This window comes from Sciurus carolinensis, chromosome 7 (genome assembly GCF_902686445.1).
Source record: "Sciurus carolinensis chromosome 7, mSciCar1.2, whole genome shotgun sequence".
Lineage (NCBI taxonomy): Eukaryota > Metazoa > Chordata > Mammalia > Rodentia > Sciuridae > Sciurus > Sciurus carolinensis.
The window spans coordinates 12,740,091-12,761,017 of record NC_062219.1 but is presented as its reverse complement, the minus strand read 5'-3'; the positions used below and the strand labels follow the sequence as shown (position 1 = coordinate 12,761,017).

Below are 20,927 nucleotides of genomic sequence, written 5' to 3'. Positions count from 1 at the left end.
ATTTAGAACTCACAGCTATTTTCCTAGAATTTTGCCAGAGGGAAAATATTTCAAATTAGTAAAACAATCCCACTTATTACCTAACCACATATTTAAACATACAGATTCCTCTTTTTGATAATCCTATATATTTGTATATCATGGTAAAAAAATGTGAGAAAACACAATTCTGAAAGAACATATTTAAAAGTCTGTTTTTAATAACTCAGCTGGTTTGGTCTTTGGTTTAACTTCTTAAATTTCTCTCCAACTTTTTATTATGAAAATGTTCAAAACTACAAAAGAAAAAATCTTGTAGAAATAATTAGTAATGAACACCAAGATAGTCTCACCTGGATTCTCAAAATCATTACTGATTTACCATATTTGCTTTATCAGTCTGTGTGCATGTGTGTGTGTGTGTAGCTGGATCATCTGAGAGTTGTGCATATAAAGATGCTTTACCCTTAATACTTCAGCAGGGAAAAAAAAATAAACTTCATTGCCCTATGTAATCGTATGATTACACAAATGGTATGCCTTGACTCTATGTACAAATAGAGAAACAACATGTATCCCATTTGTATACAATTAAAAAAAATAAATAAATATAAAAAAAATAACAATTTAAAAAAAAAAATACTTCAGCATGCATCTCCTCAGAAATATTGTCCTGTCATAGTTATGCAACACTGATCACAATCAGAAATTTTTATGTATTTATTTATTCATTTTGGTACCAGGGATTGGGCCCCAGGGGTACTCTATCACTGAGCTACATCCCCAGACTGTTTTATTTTTTATTTTGGGTACTAAGTTGCCAAGGCTGACCTTGCACCTGCAATCCTCCTGCCTCAGCCATCCAAGTTGCTGGGACTGCATGTCCCCGCATGCCCAGCATAATCAGAAATTTTTAAATCAATACAATTGTCTCAGCAATGTACATTTTGGACTGGAAGATTTATTATATTTTACTTTAAATCCAGAGTCCGATCAAGGATCACCATTTGAACATACAGTTCTCCTTTGGTATCCATGGGGGATTGGTTCCAGGACCCCCAAGAACGCCAAAATCCATGGATGCTCAAACCCCTTATGTAAAATGGTATACTGTTTGCATATAACATCCTCCAGGGCTTAAATCATCTCTTGGCATTATACTCACTACAATGTGAATGCTATGTCAATAGGTCTCGCACTACTTTGGGAACAATGACAAGAAAAAAATGTGTCCCGTACAGAACAATGTCTTTCTGAATATTTCTGATCTGAGGATATGGAACACATGGATACAGAGAGCCAACTGTGTTTTTATGTGTCTATGGTCTCTTTTGGTCTTTGGCAACAGACATCTTTTAGAGTAAAGGCCAGTTGCTTTGCACAATGTCCCTCATTCTGGATGTATCTAATTGTTCCCTCACAATTAGAACTAGGGTAACATTTGGGGCAAAGGTACCCAATGTTGGAATGCTTCCCTTTCCTTCACATGTTTTACAAAAAGCAAATAATATATTATATTAATATCTCATTTCAATCACTAATGCCTAGAAATTGCCTTGTAAGTTTAGTGTCACAGTTTGCAATTTATAAAATGTTTTAACATGAATGAATGCACTTAATTTCTACTACCATCCCATGAAATAGGTATTTTTGAATTATCCTTCCTTTTAAATGGAAATAAATCCAAATTCATATAACCAATAGGACTATTTCTGTGCCCAATATTTAACTATAGAAACCCCGTAAATATCACCCTATAGTAAGAAGCCTTCTTCTATTCTAATGCGAAATAAATCTAGGTCTTTTTTTCTCTTTGGCAACCTGTACTCTGCATTGTCCAGATTTGTGAACTTAACCTTTCTAACTTCATTGTGTTTAATTATAAGGTAAGATGATATTATGCTCTATTTAAATATTTTCCAACTATAATAATTTGAAATTACAATAGTTAACCCAGAAACAATGTAAAAGTAAATGAGTGTTAGCTGCATCGAATGTCGGGTAATTGGCTTTTCTTCATGTTTTGTCTTTGTAGCTGGTGGACCTAATAATGCCCCAGCTCTCCCTTTCTCCCCCACAAAAAGATTTTACATCACTTCCTCCTACTTCCCAAAGCACCTTTTTTTAAAAAAAAAAAAAAAACTTATCCAATCCCAGTGTTGTCTAGTTTGAGGTCAAGTCAAGAAAAGTTTGGGAATCTGTGTTTGTAACTTGAATCACAGCCAATAATACGAATCTCTAAGTAGACACTGCAGCCAAAAAGACACAAACAGACCTCATCTTATAGGACTAGGATTCTAAGAAAGTAAAGCCAGACAACATTTGCAGAATACTGAGATTTAAAAAGCAGTGCCACCAAGTTCAGGGAAGGGTGTCTGCAGATGCTTATCTGGGTGGGATTAGACTCAGATATACTATCAACATCATTTTTAGTTTGGAAAGATCTTAAAGAAAATAGCGTACAATTTTCCACTGATAAAATCCACTTTACCATATCTGGAACGCCTCGATTGAGATGATGGATCAGGATCCATTTACCCTGTCAGCCATGCACAGTGTTCTTAACACTCAGTGATTTCAATAGCTCATTTTGGAATGAAAGATAAATTTAAAAGCCCTGAGCAATGAATGTGACATTACTGTCCTCTTCAGAATTCAATTTCACAGAGAAGCGGGAATGGGATTCTGAAAAACACCCGGAGAAGGGACTGAACTCTCTTTTCAATGTTCACAGGATTCTTCAGTATGACATTATTTTCTTTTGAATTGGCATATTATGCACCCCCTTAAAAGAAAATTCTATTCTTTAATCCTAGAAACAGCATTATTCTCATTATTCTCATCTTTCATTTGATTTAGATTGTAGGTTAAATGCAGTTAAGGCAGCTGCATCCGTGATAATGATGCCTTAAATATTATAAATCATGGAAAGACAGGGTGGTTGGAAGCACTTCAACTGTGAAGTCTTCGGCAGAACATGTATCGCTCACTTCCCCACTAATCCTCAACAGAATCCTATTATCTTCAAATAATAATAAGAGGAGCTGCCTGCAGTTAATTTAATCACTGTAATTTCCTAAGAAATAAAGACTGATGTCTCTTGGAAATTATTCCAATTATATCTTGGAACATGAGTTCAAAACTGTTAAAATTACCACTTTCAATAATATATTAACCTCCTCAAGGGTTATTAGTTCTCACAATCTTCCTAAAGCAAAGAGTGATATCAGTGCCCACACTTTTTTTATTCAATAAAAATTCAACTTTGAGACACAATTATTTTTAAAAAACTTTGCTCATGTTCAACCCACCACAAGTTTAAACTAACCCTTTTAAAATACATCCCGGAAAGCAATTTCTCTGCTTAAAACCAAAAAAAGGTCCAAATGCATTTAATCATACCACATAAAATCTAACCAAGTAATCACCCAAAAATAAGTAGAAGATAAGTAGATAAAAACTAGAGCAGGGAAGTCGCAAACAGGGGGGCGATAAACGAGATAACAGCAGACATACATTTGCTCTGACTGTCATTTAATTTGCACTCAACACTGGACATACAGTGTTCATTTCATTTTCACAAGAACCCTGTGAAATTGCTGCTGTCATCATCGCCATCTCACAGGTGAAGGCGGTGACCTGGTAGCTGCTGCTCTGCCGACTCTGTGCTCCGTGGACAGACGCCACACCACTGCTCACAGGTGGCTGCCTCTGCTGCCCCAGCCTCCTCCAGACAGCCCCCAGCAAGCTCCTCTTTCTGATTATTACTTGGAAGAGAACTTTCCACAGTGACACACACTTTCCTTTGCGCGTAGCTGGAGGAACAGAAAGCAGAGAAGTGTCTGGGTCGCTGGCCTCTGTACCAGGAGCCCTTCCTCCTCCCACACTGCCAGACTTCTTTGCTCATCTTGGCTTTGACTGGGTCCCCAGGGCTCTCCTCTGAGCCCAGCCCCTTGGGGGACCTTCAATCCATCCGTCAGTCTGTGCGTGTCTAAACCACAACTGCAGCGAAATTTTCCCCCTTGCCCAGGGCTCCTGGACCCAGACAAGTCACCCGTCATGCCTCAGAGCCCCTGAACTTTCTAACAGGGTCCAGCATTTCACCAAATGTTCTCTGACAGCCGGGAGGTGATGCTACCCATGCACATACTCATCTAGAAGTTGGTTAGCTATAGCCTGACTTAGACTCTCTTCCTAGACATGGTTCAAAATAGTAGGTCCCAAATTATTAGCTGTAAGAGCCAAAATTCATGACTCTCAAACTTTTCTGTGTTTTAATATGCTGTGATGTATTTGATGAGGATAAAGCAAAGCACAGAGAGAAAGAAAAGAACAGGAAGAAGCGGGCAAGGAGCCCTCTCACGTGAGAGCTCAGGCTGTCATTGTGAGGCTCTGAGCGGGCAGGGCTGGCGTGAAGAAGGCACCCAGGGGAAGGGAACTGCAGGAAGAGCACAGAAGCCAGACAGGAGAGTGCTGAAAATACAGCTCCCTTCTCGGTTTTGCCCTTCCCTCTGTTTCTTTCTCACATCTTGGACCCTCCTTGGCCAGTCCTAGAGCTCCAGAACACTCTAGAATCTCCCAGGGTAGAGATTCTTTGGTGTCAACTACCCACACCTAGGAAATCTTGCCCTCTGTACCGCTCCATGACCAAAAAACAGTGCAGAGCATATAAGATGCTGTCAACAGAGGATCCCAAGTTCAAAGCTAGCCTCAGCAATTCAGGGAAGCCCTAAGCAACTTAGTGAGACTCTGCCTCAAAATGAAAAATAAAACAGGCCAGCAATATAGCTCAGTGGTTAAGCACCCCAAGGTTCAATCTACAGTTAAAAAAAAAAAAAATGCTGTCAACCAAAACAAAATGCCATGCCACAGGGGCCAAGGGTACAGGTGAAGGTCTGTTGAAGTGGAGGAGGCCAAGAGGGCCCGTGTCACTCAGTATCAGTGCTGCTGCTGACGGAAGGGAAGGAGGGAATGGATTTGGACCCTAATGCATGGTTTACAAGGACACAGCCCCCACTCTTCAGGGTTGGTCCCAAGTCATTACAGTTGTTGTTTGGTCCTTCTCGCAAGGCGCAGGTTCCCGACTCACCATGACACATTTTTGAACCCAACATTGATACAGGCACCTGCCAACTGGTGCACACTATCGAGCAAGGTGCATTCAGAGCTCACGGTCACCACATGTAGAGTGACTACAGGTGACCCCACCTGTAACAAGAGCATGAATTCCACTTTAGAAAATTAAGCTGTTTTGATATTTACAAATATACATTTGCATTGCTATAAAATGAAAAATGCAAAAGAAAAAAGGTAATAAAAGAAAACAAAACTCACCCATCATCCATCCCCTAATCCACAGATACCTACTCCTGACTCATTATATATTTCCTGCTCTATTTTTTTTCTGTTCATTTCGAAAATGAGGAACATAGCAAGAAGTCTCTGTATGTGCATTTTTCGAGTCTAATCTTAGAGCTCTGTAAGGATTGGGGATTATTGCTAATATATGAGCTGCTTGACATGTCATATTTGGATCCTTTCATCCCAGCAGAGATCCTGACATTCCACTAGCTTTATCAGGTCTGTGCGAGGCTTTGGACAGCATGCTGAAGGGCAGTCATGCCCGGAAGAGCATTCTTTCCTTATCTGAGTTGTTGAGCACATGGTCTCAGGATGCAGAATAAGGTGAAAGTCCACATGCACATTTTCTGCCTTTGAAAACCAGCAATTAAAACTCAGGAGTGTTTTTGAGACTATAACTGAGGTTCAGTGATTGGAGCTATTTCAAATACTTTATTGTTTAACATTTCTACCTTCTTCTAGGAAAAAATAATATCAATGGCAGCATGAAACTGCTGTAAACTAAAAATTCATCATTGGCAGGAAACCATACGATGCAAGCTTCTCAAGCTCAATTTTGGAGAAATACTAAAACTTTTTCTAAGAAAAAAAAAATGTGAGGCCACATTACTGACTATATTATAATGAGCTTTTATATACACACCACTTTGGTTTAATAATTTCCCCGATGGTCCTCAAAATGTCCTTTTAGAGTTGATTTGTAGAGAACCTCTTAAGAAACTAAATTTATACCAGCAGTATAACTTTAACTTTCCAAACATGCCATGAGTTATTAGTCAATTATATACACCCAAATCAAAAAGGACATTTTGATTGGTTCATAGAAGAAACAGACTGTGCCCAGCAAATACAACTGAAAAAATGACTCAAGGCCAAAGAAGGCAAAGGAAATGGAAAGCAGCCTTCCTCAGAAGAAGGAGGAACCGTAAAGGTCTTCATCCTTCCAGGGAGAGTGGGCGGTTTCCAGGAAGGTCACCAACATGAGGGTCATGTGTGGGTGCACACGGATGATCATGGAGACCGCCATCTCTTGTTTGTCATAGGACACCACCCAGGGTCCCCAGGGACTACTGCTGTTGCTTTCACAGAAAGGCTGTGAATCATCCATGCCTTACAATCTGTTGTCAGTGGCGAGTCTCCCAAAGCCTCTGCCTACAGTCCTCCCTGGGCGCTTTGCTGAGTTGGGCCGGGGCTCTGAAGCCACCAAGAAGGAGGGAGGGGAGGGCTGGTGGGGGGCTGCTGGGGACCTGAGGGGGAAGGCAGCTGCACTCTGGTCAGCTGCACCGAGAGTGCGGGACTGAACTTTCCTCAAAGAAAGGGCTCTATGCCTTTTCAACTCTTTATACCTCTGGAAAATTGTGAATTTCTACTCTTCCGATTGATTTTTCCAAAGTTCAAATTTTGTGCCTTAAATGGTTTTTTTGATTCATCAGTTGGTTTAGGACCTAAAACATGAGAACTCAATTGTATAATTGTAATTAACAGCTAACAACTAAAGTCAGTTCGTTTTCTAAGTTCACAAGAATGGAGGGCATTTCTCCCACTCCTGTCTACAGCATTTTGTATTCCCTCAAAAAAAAAAAAAAAAAAAAAGCCAACTTATTCTCCATCTTCATTAAAAATAAAATGAAGGTTTGACCTCTTTGTGAGTAAAATCCAAAGCAGAGGAACCCATAGCTTAAACATAGGAAAGTTTTCTTACTTATTAAAATTCCTCAACTGAGCCTCTGAAAGAATTTATTTTCCATTTATTTAAAAGTAAGTATCAGGGCTAAGGATGTAGCTCAGTGGTAAAGCACTTGCCTAGCATGTGGAAGGCTCTGAATTCAATCCCCAGCAGATAGATGATAAATAGATAGATACATAGACACAGAAGCAGATATAGAGAGTAGATAGGTGATAGTTGGATGTATTGAAAGACATGGATTTGTTTTTTCTTTGTCAAGAAAAGCAGTGCCCCCTACATACACACACACACACACACACACACACCACAGTGGGACACATACCCCTCACACTTCCCTGAGCTTTGAAAGGCAGGTGTTTCATGCTTCTTAGCACCGTATTATTCCCTTGGATGAAATCAACAGACACTCTACTTTTGCAGTAATAAAATAGAATTCTGATATTTGAAAAGAATAGGTTTTATTATTATGAGCTAGGAGTGGCTTTAACGGAGAAGTGGCCCTGACACTTTGACCACTGAAAAAAGGAACTGCAAACCAACTATCCTTAACCCAAAATAATCATCTTTGTTAGACTCAGCTCCACGTTTAAGTGGCATATAATCAGTAATCCATAAAACAAGTCAACTTAACCTCTTCTAAAACATATGTTTTGCAGTCAGTTGTCTCAGGGAATACACCCGAAAGTTACATAAATTACAGTTAAAATAATCCATTGTGTGCTGTGGTGAGAGTTTTATACTTGAAATTAGCACATGGTTCTGTTTAAACTTTCCAGGTTAAAATTATTGTAATCATAGTCCATGGCCCATGTGGCTTAGTCTGTTTTTTGTTGCTATAACAGAATACCACAGATTGAGTAGTTTATAAACCACAGAAGAGCACTGTGGCTCAGGGGTCTGGAGGCTGGGAAGTCCAAGAGCATTGCACTGGCATTGGTGAGGGCCTTCGTGCTGCACCCTGACATGGTGGAAGGAGCAAATGAGCACGCACAAGCAGAGGGAAAAGCAGGCCCTCCCATCTTTGTTGTCAGGAACTAACTCTTAAACTAACCCATTCTGGATAAAATGGCATTACTCTGCTCATGAAGGTGGGGCACTCATGACCCATCCTCCTCTCAAAGGTCCCACCTCTCAGGATCATAGGCCTCAGCAGGTTCCTCTCTGTTACAATGGCAACTAATTTCAACATGAGTGTTGGAAGGGACAGTCGAACCACAGCACTGTGGCATGAAGCATCCTTTTGTCTGTAAACATAAATCCCAAACTGTTCCAGGTGGTGCTTCCTCATTCTGGCAAGGTGTGTTCGAGATATTGGTTCTCTTGGGGCCTTCTGATAATACCATATCCCTGTGATTGGTAACTAATGAGATCTTTCCAGAAGAGAATATCCATTTCCATTGTCTACAAACTTGGAAAATTTTATAAGGAAACGCTCCCTCTTCCTTCCATCTGGGCCTTGCTCTCTTGAGCCTGTATTGTAAGGAGACTTACTAGAGGGTTGCTTGGAGGTGATGTAAAGATGGCGGCAGATCTTAGAGTAAATGGGAGAGAGGAATGTGCTGAGGCCTATGATCCTGAGAGCAAGTGTGTCTAGAAAGGGAGATGAGACTTGTTTAGTAATTAACGGGATATATTTACGTTGCTTGCAGCCTCTCCCTTGTGTGGACATTGCCAGCTAAGTGTAGTGATGACTTCCAGTGACACAATGCTTCTCATGGTAACAATTCACACAGAACAGTCCCGTGATGGCTCAGGCCCAGAGGTCATATTACCATATGAACAGATCTCATCTCCCAACACTAGAAACCTATAGTTGACAGGGGAAAATCAAGGTTTGGAAGAGTCCCAGAAGCAAGTTTATGGAAAATCCCTTCAAATTTTAAAGCTCATAGTTGAAAACCATGAGAAAGAATTCATAATAATTTATATGACCAGTAATAAATTATGAAGCCAAAAGAAGTTTTTCTAAACAAATTCATCAAAAAGAAAAACAACTCTCATCAAATAGAATAAGGAAAAGACTGGATTATCTTCTATGTTCTCTAGAGAATATGACACTATAAAACCATTACCATATGAAGAGGCTACCAAAAAGCAGGCAGCAAAAAATGTTAAGGGAACTATTTTAGGGATATGTTAGTTTAAAATTATGTTATTTTTCTGGAAAATATGCTGTTTATAGTATTTTTCAACATTTTAAAACTTGAAACATATTGTCATTTTTGTCATGTCTCTTAAATACTGTTTCTTAGAACTCACTATTTATAATTTTCTATCGTTTTTCTTAAGGAGGGTCCCCCACATACACCAAATCATGTAAGTTTCAGGTCCCACAAAAACTGGATGGACCGTGGTAATCCCTGAATCTTCATGTTACAGCGTAGAGTCAGCTAGGATGTGGGCAGTCACAGAGGTGGGGACAGTGTCCACATCTGGGTTTTCATCCCTGGGGCCACACAGTAGTGGCAGCCAGAGATCTATGATATATCCCCAAAAGGCATGAGAATCTTGGGCACAAGAGTTGAGGATACGTGATCTGGGCAGCCCTCCAACACTGACATTTTATCAAGGGGTTTTGTTAAATGTGCAAGTAGGCTTCCTGTTCCCCAGGCTGGTAAAGGCTTTGCTTAATCTGCAACCTGGAAGTACAGAATCTGCCAGAAGCATTAAATCCAACTAACGGGTTCTCAGTCCATGTCAAACACTCAGTTACAATATTTATAAAATATGTTTAGACATATTTATTACTTTATATTCCAGAGTTATTTACTAAAACCTAGAGTGTGGGGAGGTCTATGACCCTTGAAATTCTGTGCAGAATTTAATATATTGTATATTTAGAGCTTTCATCATAATCTCAAATTAGTCCATGACATAAAAATTGAGAATCACTAATCTACATTTCAAGATTAAGTACCCCCAAGGAGGTAGTACTAAAAAAATTAGTGAAGAAATCAGTACCTTATACTCCCCCCTACAAAGTAATCCCAATCCAGGAGTCCTTAATTTGGGGTTCATGAATACCTTCAAGGTGCCTGAAAACAGAATCCAGGAAGTCTGTGTATTTAGGTAGAAAAATATATCTTCATTTTCACTAATCTCTGCATGAAATTTAGCATTGCTTTCAAATATAAATATTGGCAACAAACCACAGTGGTATTAGCCATATCTACATATTTATTTCCCATAGAAATCCCTGATATCTTCATCTCCCACTGTGGTTGTTTGCAACTATCTGAAAATATCATTGTCACTCAGCACTGGCGTTCATGTGTCACTAGGCTTGCAGATAGATTACGCTTTTTAGTGTTAATAAAGAAGCACATATAACATTACTCAATTAGGGATCCGGGGATTTCCTCAAATCTGTGAACAGCACCAAAGAAGTTGAAATTCTGGCAAATATGATTTAGGTAGCATCTTTACAGAGAGCTTGCAAAGCTTCTATTGAGATCTCTACTGGGGCTAAGGAATGATGGTTCCTCTTGCTCAGATCCCAAAATAAAAGGGACTATCCAAGCTGTAGGGTCTTCTAGGCCCTTTGAAATGAATATCAAAACCAGCACACAGCAATGAATTCTCCACTTCCAAAGTGTGCATCTGTGGCTTCTGAAAAGAGATTTAATAGCTTTGGGAGACTCTGATCAACATTTCTATTACAGAGAGAGAAAAAAAACACGCATGGACTGAACATTTTAAATGTCTATTATGGAGTAGTGAATTTGGTTCCATCGTTTTAAGACTCTATTTTGCAAATTATCTAAGCCCCTTCCTTGAATTTTTTTTTTCCCTTTTGTATGTCAGGCTTCTTTTGCATTTTTATCAGACTTTCTGACACTTTTAGCATAGCTGGAATAGGGCAAAAATAAGGAAGTAAAACAAAAAGCCTGTCAGCATGATTGCTTAACACACACTGAAATAGTATTTTTAGTTACAGTTATAGCTGTCTCAGTTAGGACCTGGGACAAGGCACGGGTGTGCCTGTGTGGATGTGTTCGTGTGGGTAGTTGAAGGAACACTGTACCTATGCTGAGAACACCCGGGAAGACCCTGGGTTAGGCCCATCTTCTCCAAGGTCAGCTTTCCCAAGGTCAAGAGGGAGCAAGACCAGCTGGGAGATTTTCTCCCACCACCACCCACCGGTACTGCAGGAAGAGTGGGAGAGAGAAGGAGCACTAATGGGGTCAATTCACAGACAGGATCCTGCCCCTAAAGTTCACTATATTCACTTTACAGATGAAAAAGTCAAGACTAGGAGGGGACACTAATTTCCCGAAAGTTCCACCACTAGGAGGAGGCCTGGTTGATCCCGTAAATGATGGAATTTCTCCTTTGTCTTCTTCAAGCCAACAGGAGACTCTCATCCCTGGCCACCTGCCCCATCCCAGTGAAAGTGGTTGGACCTTGTTGTTCCTGGTCAAATAATAATGCACCAGATTATCTCAGATCCTCTAAATATGTTCAGCACATTGTCTCAGTAATGAGTTTTCTGGATGGCTGCCTTCCTGTCACCATACGCAAGGACATGTTTCCATATGGGTTACTTTGGATAACTGAATGTGTCATAATTGTGCTATAAACCTCCTGTCTGCCTGGACAAGTAGCCTGAAATTAGTTTAACCTTATATCAACGACTCTAGCTCAACAATAAAATCTCCACTTTCTCACTTGGTGTGGCACAAGAGCGATCCCTAGGATCCCCCTTGGACCATACTATGAGTTGATGCAGAGATTTTAGGGGGGTTGCTACAGCTACTTTTTCTATTTTTTCTCTAATCCTTTCCTGTCAGACATCACTTCTCACTGTTCTCAGTACTCAAAATGATGAGTTGATTTGTAAATCAGATGAGCATTAATAAATAGATGCTAAGTGAGGGCTCAAGAGCAAGTTGAGTGGAATAACTGTGCTGAGCAAAACGTACTATTGACGGTTTATGGCATCTCTTCGTTTTCAGGGTCGTGCTGAGTTCTTACTTTCTGCCATGTGTGCATTTGTAACACCAATAACTTCCCAGTCAATAAGACTCACTGACCCTGGGATTCCTGCAGAAATCACCCAGGGAGGCCTCCCTGTTCTCAGGTATAGATACCAACGCAAAGAAATGCTCATTCCAGGTTGCAGCTGACCGCCAAATTCCACTGTTGAGTTAAAATCTCTTAAAGTCAGTAACTGAAATGCTGGGGACTCTGACTCCACAGCCACTGGATCCTGCCATCAGAAATCTGAGTCACACACTTGTTTTCCTGGTGGTAGAAAGCCACATTTCCCCACTTCCTCTTTCACCTGAGCTTTATTTGTCTCATTTAGTTGTAACCACACGATATGGTGGCATGACAAGGGATCCACTGAAATCCTTCTCTGCCGCCAGCAAACCGAGAGACTTTGGGGGAAATTAATGTTCTCTCCAAATCTCAGTTCTTTTCATCCCAATGTGAATATGGCCTAGGGGCCAGTGTGTTTTTAGGATAAGGTGACACAATCTGTGTGTATTTAACCAGTTGACATCAGGCACTTCGTAGATGCTCAATCATTGTTTGTTTCCTATCCTTTTCCATCTTTCTTTGCTTTTCTGTTTATGATTCTGTCACACCCAAACATGTAGATCATCTTGTAAATAAATAGTTATCATCTTTAGTGAGGCATTGTTGATCAGCAGCCCAACAGCTTCAGGAAATCTTCCTAAGTCCCCACCAGAATCTGAACACAGCTATAGGACCCACTCTTCACACCGCCATGTGATTCTGGGTATATGTGATTGACAGCCCTTAGGTCATGAGTTTCTATTTTATTTTCTGCTAAATCACTCCACTTTAAATGATATAATATTGGGGAAAGGAAGACAAAAAGGCTCATTTACTTTCTCTTTCCTAGAGTTTGCTTTTAAAAAGAACTAAAAACAAGAAGAGCATGAATCTCATACTCTCTTTAAAAGTACTACCCCAGTCCAAAATGAGCTCCTAGAACATACACCAATGAGCAGCTTCCCCCTGCAGATCAGCATGATTCTCCTCAGGGAGAGAGAATTTGTGCCATTATTTTTCAGGTTTTGCACATGTTGAGACTCCTTCCTGAAATCCCTTTCTAAATTTTATGTATGATGCAATTTAAAACCCACATGAATTCAGAATGAATCACTGATAAATCATACCAAGCACACAATCCAAAGACCTCAGAGGATCTCACCATTGCAAAGGAGAAAGCATGGGGCTACTCAAGAGTTGTCACTTCATAAATAGGAATAGTTCTTCAGCAGCCTCAGTGACTTCCCAGGGAGAAGGATATAAAGAAAGGGTAGGGCATTGTGGAAAGAAATCAGAAATGGGCAAGAGGAGCCAAGAGTATCATTTGCTCAGATCCTTCCTGAAATGCTTCAATGAGGTTCCAAATTTAAATTTCTACCACTTAATTCATCTATAGATCTGATCCAAAAGTCAGCCTTCTTCCCCAAAGCAATGGCATTTCATAGAAAATGAAGAATAAAAATTTCATGTTAATTTCACACATCCCAAGAAAAGATGATATTCCTTCTGCAAAGTCTATCTTTGCTGTTTAATTGAAAAAAATTAAATTGACTAATGAAACTAGCTGTTACTTTGTGTGGCTTTGAGGTGAGTTTTACCTGAAGGTGGGAATATAACAAATCAATAATTCATGTGGAAGGGTTGTAAAAGAATCATAAAGACACCAGCCCCTGAGTTAACACAATGGGGAGACAAAACACATTTATAACTTCTAGGTTATTCATCTAGTGTCAATAGCTGTACATGTTGCAATTTACTGTCAGTTCTACAGTATGAGGTTTTTTTTGTTTTTTTGTTTTTTAATTTAAAATAGGCATAAGTGAGTGTGATGTCTGCAACTCCAGAGCAGGTAGCCATTAAAAATGAACCACACAGTGTCCTGTGGCTCTCATTTTACAAGTATAAATATGTACATGTTAAAAAAAAAAAAAAAAGGAACTCCTTTACACACACGCCCAGTCATCTTACATGAAGAAACTTTTGTAAAGGAAGATATGAGGAAGAGGTCAACTTTTGCTACAATAAGTTGTCTCTGTTAACTAATGTGATTTCTAAAAAAGAAGAAAAACTAACACTGAACTATTTTGTATTTTGTATTTAGCACCTGTCCATCTCTCTGGGGAACTTTCCCTGAACTCTAAGTTGAACTACCCATTACATGGTCTCAGAATTCCAAAACTTTCTCAGTTATAGCCTTATTACTGTCTCAAATTTGGATATGTTTGCATAAGTAGGATTAATGTCTTTCCCCCACTCTATAGTGGCTGAGTCCACCATTTAATCCTTAGCATATGAAAGGAGCTCACAACATGAATAATGACACCTAGCTAACAAAACAAACCAGCAATTATTTCTGATTTCACATACAATCCAGCCTTCACCCATCTCTCATTCAACCACCCACCTTGCTGCACAGAGCAGTTAGAGACTGTCATTATATATGTTGTGGTTTGAATCTGGAATGTCCCACAAAATCTCATGTGCTGAAAGCATGGGCCCCGGTGCATCAAGGATCATAGGTGGAGTTTTTAGACAATAATTAAATCATGAGGGCTCTGACCTCATCAGTGGATTAATCCACTCAATGGATTAATCTGGTGATAGCTGAATGGATTACTGAGAGGAGGGACCTATTTGGAGGAAGTAGGTCACTAGGGGCATGCCTCAGCCCCTTCATCTCTTTCTCTCTACTTTCTGGCTAGTATGAGCTGAGCCACTTTCCTCTACCACATGCTTCTGCCATGATGTTTCACCTTGGAACCAACTGGATGTGAACTGAATCCCTGAAACTATAAGCCAAAATAAATTTTTCCTCCTCTAAGTTGTTCTTGTCAGGTATTTTGGTCACAGCAACACAAAGTTGACTAACAAACATGTCTGCCCCTCTTCCTTTTGAAAACCAACCCCTCCACCATGTTTGGGAGCTACCCTCCTCTTACTTCTTCCGAGAAGGCACATCTATTTTTCTTCTCTGACCTGCATCTCTATGTAATCCCTCTTTACTCTTTCCTCTCAAACCAAAATCATTCTTAAATCCCACCCACCTTTTTAAAAAGTCCTTAGACGTCCTTTAGTCATTGCTCATTTGTTTAACTTTCCTACTCAAGTTCCATGAAAGAAATCTCCAGGGCTCACCACGTACACAGTTCTCCAAGACATACTCAGCTGAACTGAGACACTCACATCAAAACTGACGGGCATTTTCTTCTGGATTCAATGACACTTTTCCATTCCTTTCTTACTAACCTTCCCACAGCACAGGATCTCATCTGAATATCCTCTTTCTGTGGGGATTCAGGACTCAGCTTTCTCTCAGTCTTTTTTCAACCTTTTTTCCATCTCTTCTCAGACTCCTTGCTCCCTCATCTCTCTTAATCCTTTTAATACTGGTGTTCCCTTGTCTCCTACTCATGTTTTTACTTTCTCATACTACAATTTATGTAACTGTCACTAATGCCAGTGTCTCTAAATCCATATTTGAATCTTGATTTATAATACAAACTCCAGAACAAACTGCCCACTGACCATCTTCAACACCATGTACCACAGTTTCCTAAACAAGTCAAAAGAAAATGTGCTCACCATCTTTCCTCAAAAACTTGTTCTTAAAATAAATAAGCCAATTTTAAAATGAGTAAAGATCTGAACAGACATTTCTCAAAAGTAGACATACAAATGGCAGACAGGCATATGAAAAAGTGATCACCAATCATCAGGGAAAGCAAATTAAAACTATAGTGAGATAACACTTCTCACGTGTTAGAGTGACTATTCAAACAAAAAAAGATTTCAAGTGTTAGGGAAGGCGTGGAGAACACTTGTGCACTCTTGGTGGGAATGCAAATTAGTACGTCTGATTTTGTGAGAAACTTCTATATATTCTATAGAACTGGAATACTACATATGACCTACTGTAGAACTACCATATGATCCAGCAATACCACTATGGAGCATATAGTCAAAGGACATGAAATTAGTAATGTCAAAAGTGATATCCATACTCCTAAGGTTGTTGCAGCACTGTTCACAATGCCCAAGTAATAGAATCAACCTGCGTGCCCATCAGTGGATGAATGGATAAAGAAAATGTACTGTATATACACAATGAAATACTGTGCAGCCTTTAAAAGGGAGATTCTGTTACTTGTAACAACATGGACAAAGCTGAAGGATATTAAGTGAAATAACCCAGGTTCTTTTCACAGAAAAGCAAATGCATGATGTCATTAATCTGTGGAATCAAATAAAGTCCAACTCAGAGAAGCAGAGAATAGAATGGTGTTGGCCAGGGGCTAGGAGCATGGGAAGGAGAATTGTGGAGATGGCGGCAATGGATAGAAAATTTCCATTAAGCAGGAAGAATCTACTGGACAAGTTCAAGAGATCTACTTACAACCTGTTGGCCAAAGTTAGTAACAGTGGCTTGCATACTTGAAAATTGCCAAGAGAGAAGATTTTAAGTGTTCTCATCACAAATAAATGGTGTGTGAAGTAAGGCATGCGTTAATTAACTTCAATTAGCCATTCTGTGTAAATAAGATTTCAATGCATCATGTCAGACACCATAAATATATACAATTTTATTTCACAATGGAAGAATAAAGAAAGAATAATTTTTAAGAACTTGTTCTCAGTCCTCATGTTGACACTAGTACCACAGATCTAACCTGTCACCTAATCTGACATTTCTTTAATTTCTCATCTTCCATGTTATCACTAAACTAATTTACATATTCCTTTCTAAATATAAAAAAAGTGTAATTAAATAGAAAAAGTCTTCTTTTCTGGGTTTTTTTTTTTTTTCCTTTTCTCATGGTGCTGGCCTTGAACCCAGGGCACTGCACATGTTGGCAATGACTCTACCACCAAACTACACACCCAGCCCAGTCAGTCTTCTTTAAACTGCTTTTAAGTGTATATTTGATAATCTGAGAGTTAGATAATATTTAAATTCAGATGTGTGTAAATTTTTCCCCCAGAATATTTTAAGCTAGAAAAATCTCTCCTATTGAATATCTGAAACATTTTCCTTTGCTATTTGACTATAGTATCTATTGAAGAAGGATGTTTTAGATTAATCCCAATTTGTTTTCAATCCAATCCCTGTTCCAGAAAATGGGGAGATAGATATATAGATATGATGGATAAATCTTTCATATATGTAAGAGATTTTATACAGATAGATAGATTTGATATAAAAGGCATGAAGCACTAGGGAGTAAAACTTCATCTCATGGTTCTCTTTCTGCATCTGCTCCTCTGCCACTTCACCTTATGCTTCCTCTGGCATCAAAAAGGGATTTAACTCTGCTCCTTGGTTAATAATCACAGCATCATGCTCACTTAGACACTTTTCACAAAGGGCTCCTCTATAATCTATATAAAATCTCTTACATATATAAAAGATTTATCCATCATATCTATCTATCTATCTCCCCATTATTGGCTCCTCTTAGAGTTAAGAAACTGAAACAGACAGTATTACCCTATGTACATGTATGACCACGTGAATGGTGTGGATCTACATTGTGTACAACCATAAGAATGAAAAGTTGTACCCTATTTGTGTACAATAAATCAAAATGCAGTCTGTAAAAATAAAAAAAAATCTTAATTAAAAAATAAATAAATAAAAAATTAGAGAAAAAAACAAATTCTTTATAAACTAAGAAAAATAAAAAAGAAACTAAGAATGGAGTTAGGGGGAAATGCTCGATATAAATGGTAGGGAAGATTCAAACTCAGCACTATATCTCTGTGCCCAGCAGTGCTTTCAAAAGTTCCAAGCATATTGAAAAGATTAATGAGACTGCCATGTGTCTGCAAGTTTGAGCCAATCAAAAGAAATTCAAAGGAATGTCCAAACTTCCATGATGTGCATGTCTACATTCCCAACAAAGATGCCAGGGACAACTGAATCAAAGAACAGGCCCATCCACCTGGAAAACATTTTTCTGTTTTCTTTCCACTTCTTTATACCTCTTCCTCCTCTTGTGTTTCTTTCTCTAATCTTAGCACCCTAAGATTCCCTTGCCTCTTCTAACATTAAAGGAAAGCTCAGAAATGTGCTGATTACTGTTTCTCTTTGAATTTTTCCGACCTCTTGATCATCTCATCAATTGATCTCAAGTCTTTACAGGAAAAATGCAACATTCTAAACAGCATTCATTTTTGTAAAAGGCAAAATGAGATAAGAACAAAGTCACATAAGAACAAATTCTTGGGAGTGTTTTTTTAATCCCTAAAGGTCTCAGGGATAAGCTTTCATAGAAATGGTTCCTTTCCCATCAGGGTCCCATCTACATTGTAATTACACCTTCACCAACATCTGTCTCCTTAGGAGACTGAAAGACCCAGGAGAACATGGGCAGAGACTGTTTTGACTCACCCTTGCACCCTGAGCACTGCAATGCTCAGCCAATACTTCAGGACCGTTCTACAAGTGTGGAACAAAGTACTCCCAAATATGACATCCTGCAGGGAAAGAGGAAAAAACACAGAATCAACGTGGTAGAAATCTGAAGATCTTCTAACTATGAAGCCATTGGTTTTCTCTGATAACAGCTGTTCTATTATGTGTGGAGTTCGGTGATAAGGCCTTTATTTTGAATATAGTTATAAAGCATAAGGTAAGATGAAGAACCAGGACAAGAGACTCCATGCCTACTTCCTTGGTGGCAAGGATCACAGATGGGAAGGGAACGGAATGCACCACTGATGAAGACAGCGTCCCAAGTCCCCTTTTTATCTATCTCAGTCCTACACCTCTACCAGTGACCAAGCTCACTGGTCTGTCTGTATTTGGTCCCTGTTCTTCCCTTGTCTGTCTTCAAATACAGAACATAGATTCAACCTTGAGGTTCTTCAAAGACATATTAATGGAGAAATTAATAGAAATCAAAATACAGAAACATAGAATCAAGATTAAAATGTGTGACTGTTTAACCCCTATTTAGGTGGCATTCAGTAAAGCACTGGCTGGGTCCCCTCTGTCCACCAGGGGAAGCACCATTTGCACTTGGGCAGGTGCCCTCCTCCTCCTTCGGGTGCCCTTGGTGGAGGGAGAAGAGATGGCTAATTGAGTCGAAGGTGAAATAAGTAAAGAAATAACTTCAGACCAGAAAAGATGTATTTTCATTTCAGATGCTTAGGTACAAACACAATCCTTTCCCCACCCCCATTCTCATTATGTGTGAAAACTGTTCCACAATCTCTGACGAAAGAGTGTATTTTATTGAAACAAGAGAGGGGGGTTGCACACCCAAGTGGATAAGTATATTGGTCTTCAAATAAAGTCCTATTTTAAGAATCATGCCTTTGAAAGAGTAAGTATGACTCCAGGACATTTTCACAAGATGTTTATATACTCAACCATATGGATCCTATCCTCAAACTTGGGACAAAGCCTATTTTCCAAGATAAGAGGGGATAGGAAGGCAGGGGAGTATGATGTGTTAGTGGGAAATTGCCACAAACTTCCCCCCACACAGACCATCGGTTTAAAGAATTACAATATATTTAAATATTAATAGAAATCTATTCTGATATATTTGATATTTATATATTTATTTATATATTTGATACTTATATATTTGATATATATTGAGATATATTTGATATTTCAGAATGAACTTTGAATTTTATGTCTATTCATAATTATGAAGTTCTATTAAAAGCAGATCATATCTGATTTATTTCTGTATTACCATAGAGCCAAATATACTGTCTTTTGATTAAGTATGTCATTTAAATGATAGGATATTACTGCCACCGTTTAGAAATGTCAGAATATAGAATTTCATTTAAGAGAATACGTCATACTAATATAACATTAACAAAATGAGTAAATAGTAATATTTGTGTGTATAGCACATAACATAGATTATAGAATTTCATATACATTCACTCAATTTGATTTCCAAAATAACCCTTTGAGGTAGACAGGGTTATTAACTGTGTTCCAGGAAAGGGTGAAGGAAACACTCCCAAACTATTTTTCCAAAACCAGAGAAGAAAATTATAAGAAAATAATACGCCTCATACATACTAACAAAAAATCTTAAAATATTAACAAATAAAATCCAGTATATTAAAAGGCAACATATTCCAGAATGCAAGTTTATTTTAACTTTGAAAGCTAATCAACACAATTCTGCACACTGACAAAAGAGAACACACATGTGATTGCCTTAGTAGATTCAGAAAAAAATAAAACTCATTGTTCATTCAAGATAAACTTGAAAACACTCATAGCGAATTGTGGCTAGGGGAAGGAATATCTTCAATTTGGAGAAAGTGCCAAAAGTTAGAGGCAACATCATACTGAATGACCAAAGGTTGACCACTTATACAAGGTCAGCAACACCACAGGAGGATCACCCTGTCCATTGCTATTCCTCACCTGTTCCGACAGGCTGAGCCAGTGCAGTAATGCAAAATGCATAAATCAAACATAATATTGCAGAGGAAGAAGCAAGGGTTGGGTGTGTAGCCCAGGAGTAGAATGCATGCCTAATGGACATGAGGTCCTGGGTTCAATCCTCAGCACCAAACAAGAATGAATGAATGAATGAAAGAAAGAAAGAAAGGAAGAAAGAAAAAAAGAGAGAGAGAAAAAAAAAACAGATTACCAAAACAAGACTGTCTTTATTCACAGACAGATCATGGACACAGAAAAATCCAAAGACACTTATAATCTACTCAACTAATAATTTGGAACAAATAATATTTATATATAATAGCAATAGTAATTTATATTTAATAGTATATAATAGTATAATAGTAATATAATAGGAAAAAACTTTAAAATATCATCAAAAATTATAAAATATTTATGGATAAGCCTAACAAAATATTTAAAAGCTTTATCTAAAAACTG

The 20,927-nt window shown here is 38.6% G+C and overlaps 1 protein-coding gene across 1 annotated transcript in view; it reads right to left on the bottom strand.

Annotated features, from left to right (window-relative positions):
* Positions 1-18,524, bottom strand: part of Ipcef1 (interaction protein for cytohesin exchange factors 1) — a 115,407-nt gene extending 96,883 nt beyond the window's left edge. Inside the window, exon 1 of the mRNA XM_047559688.1 lies at positions 18,438-18,524. The gene's annotated coding sequence lies outside the window, so the exon portion shown is untranslated. The remainder of the gene's footprint in view (positions 1-18,437) is intronic.
* Between the last annotated feature and the right edge of the window lie 2,403 nt (positions 18,525-20,927).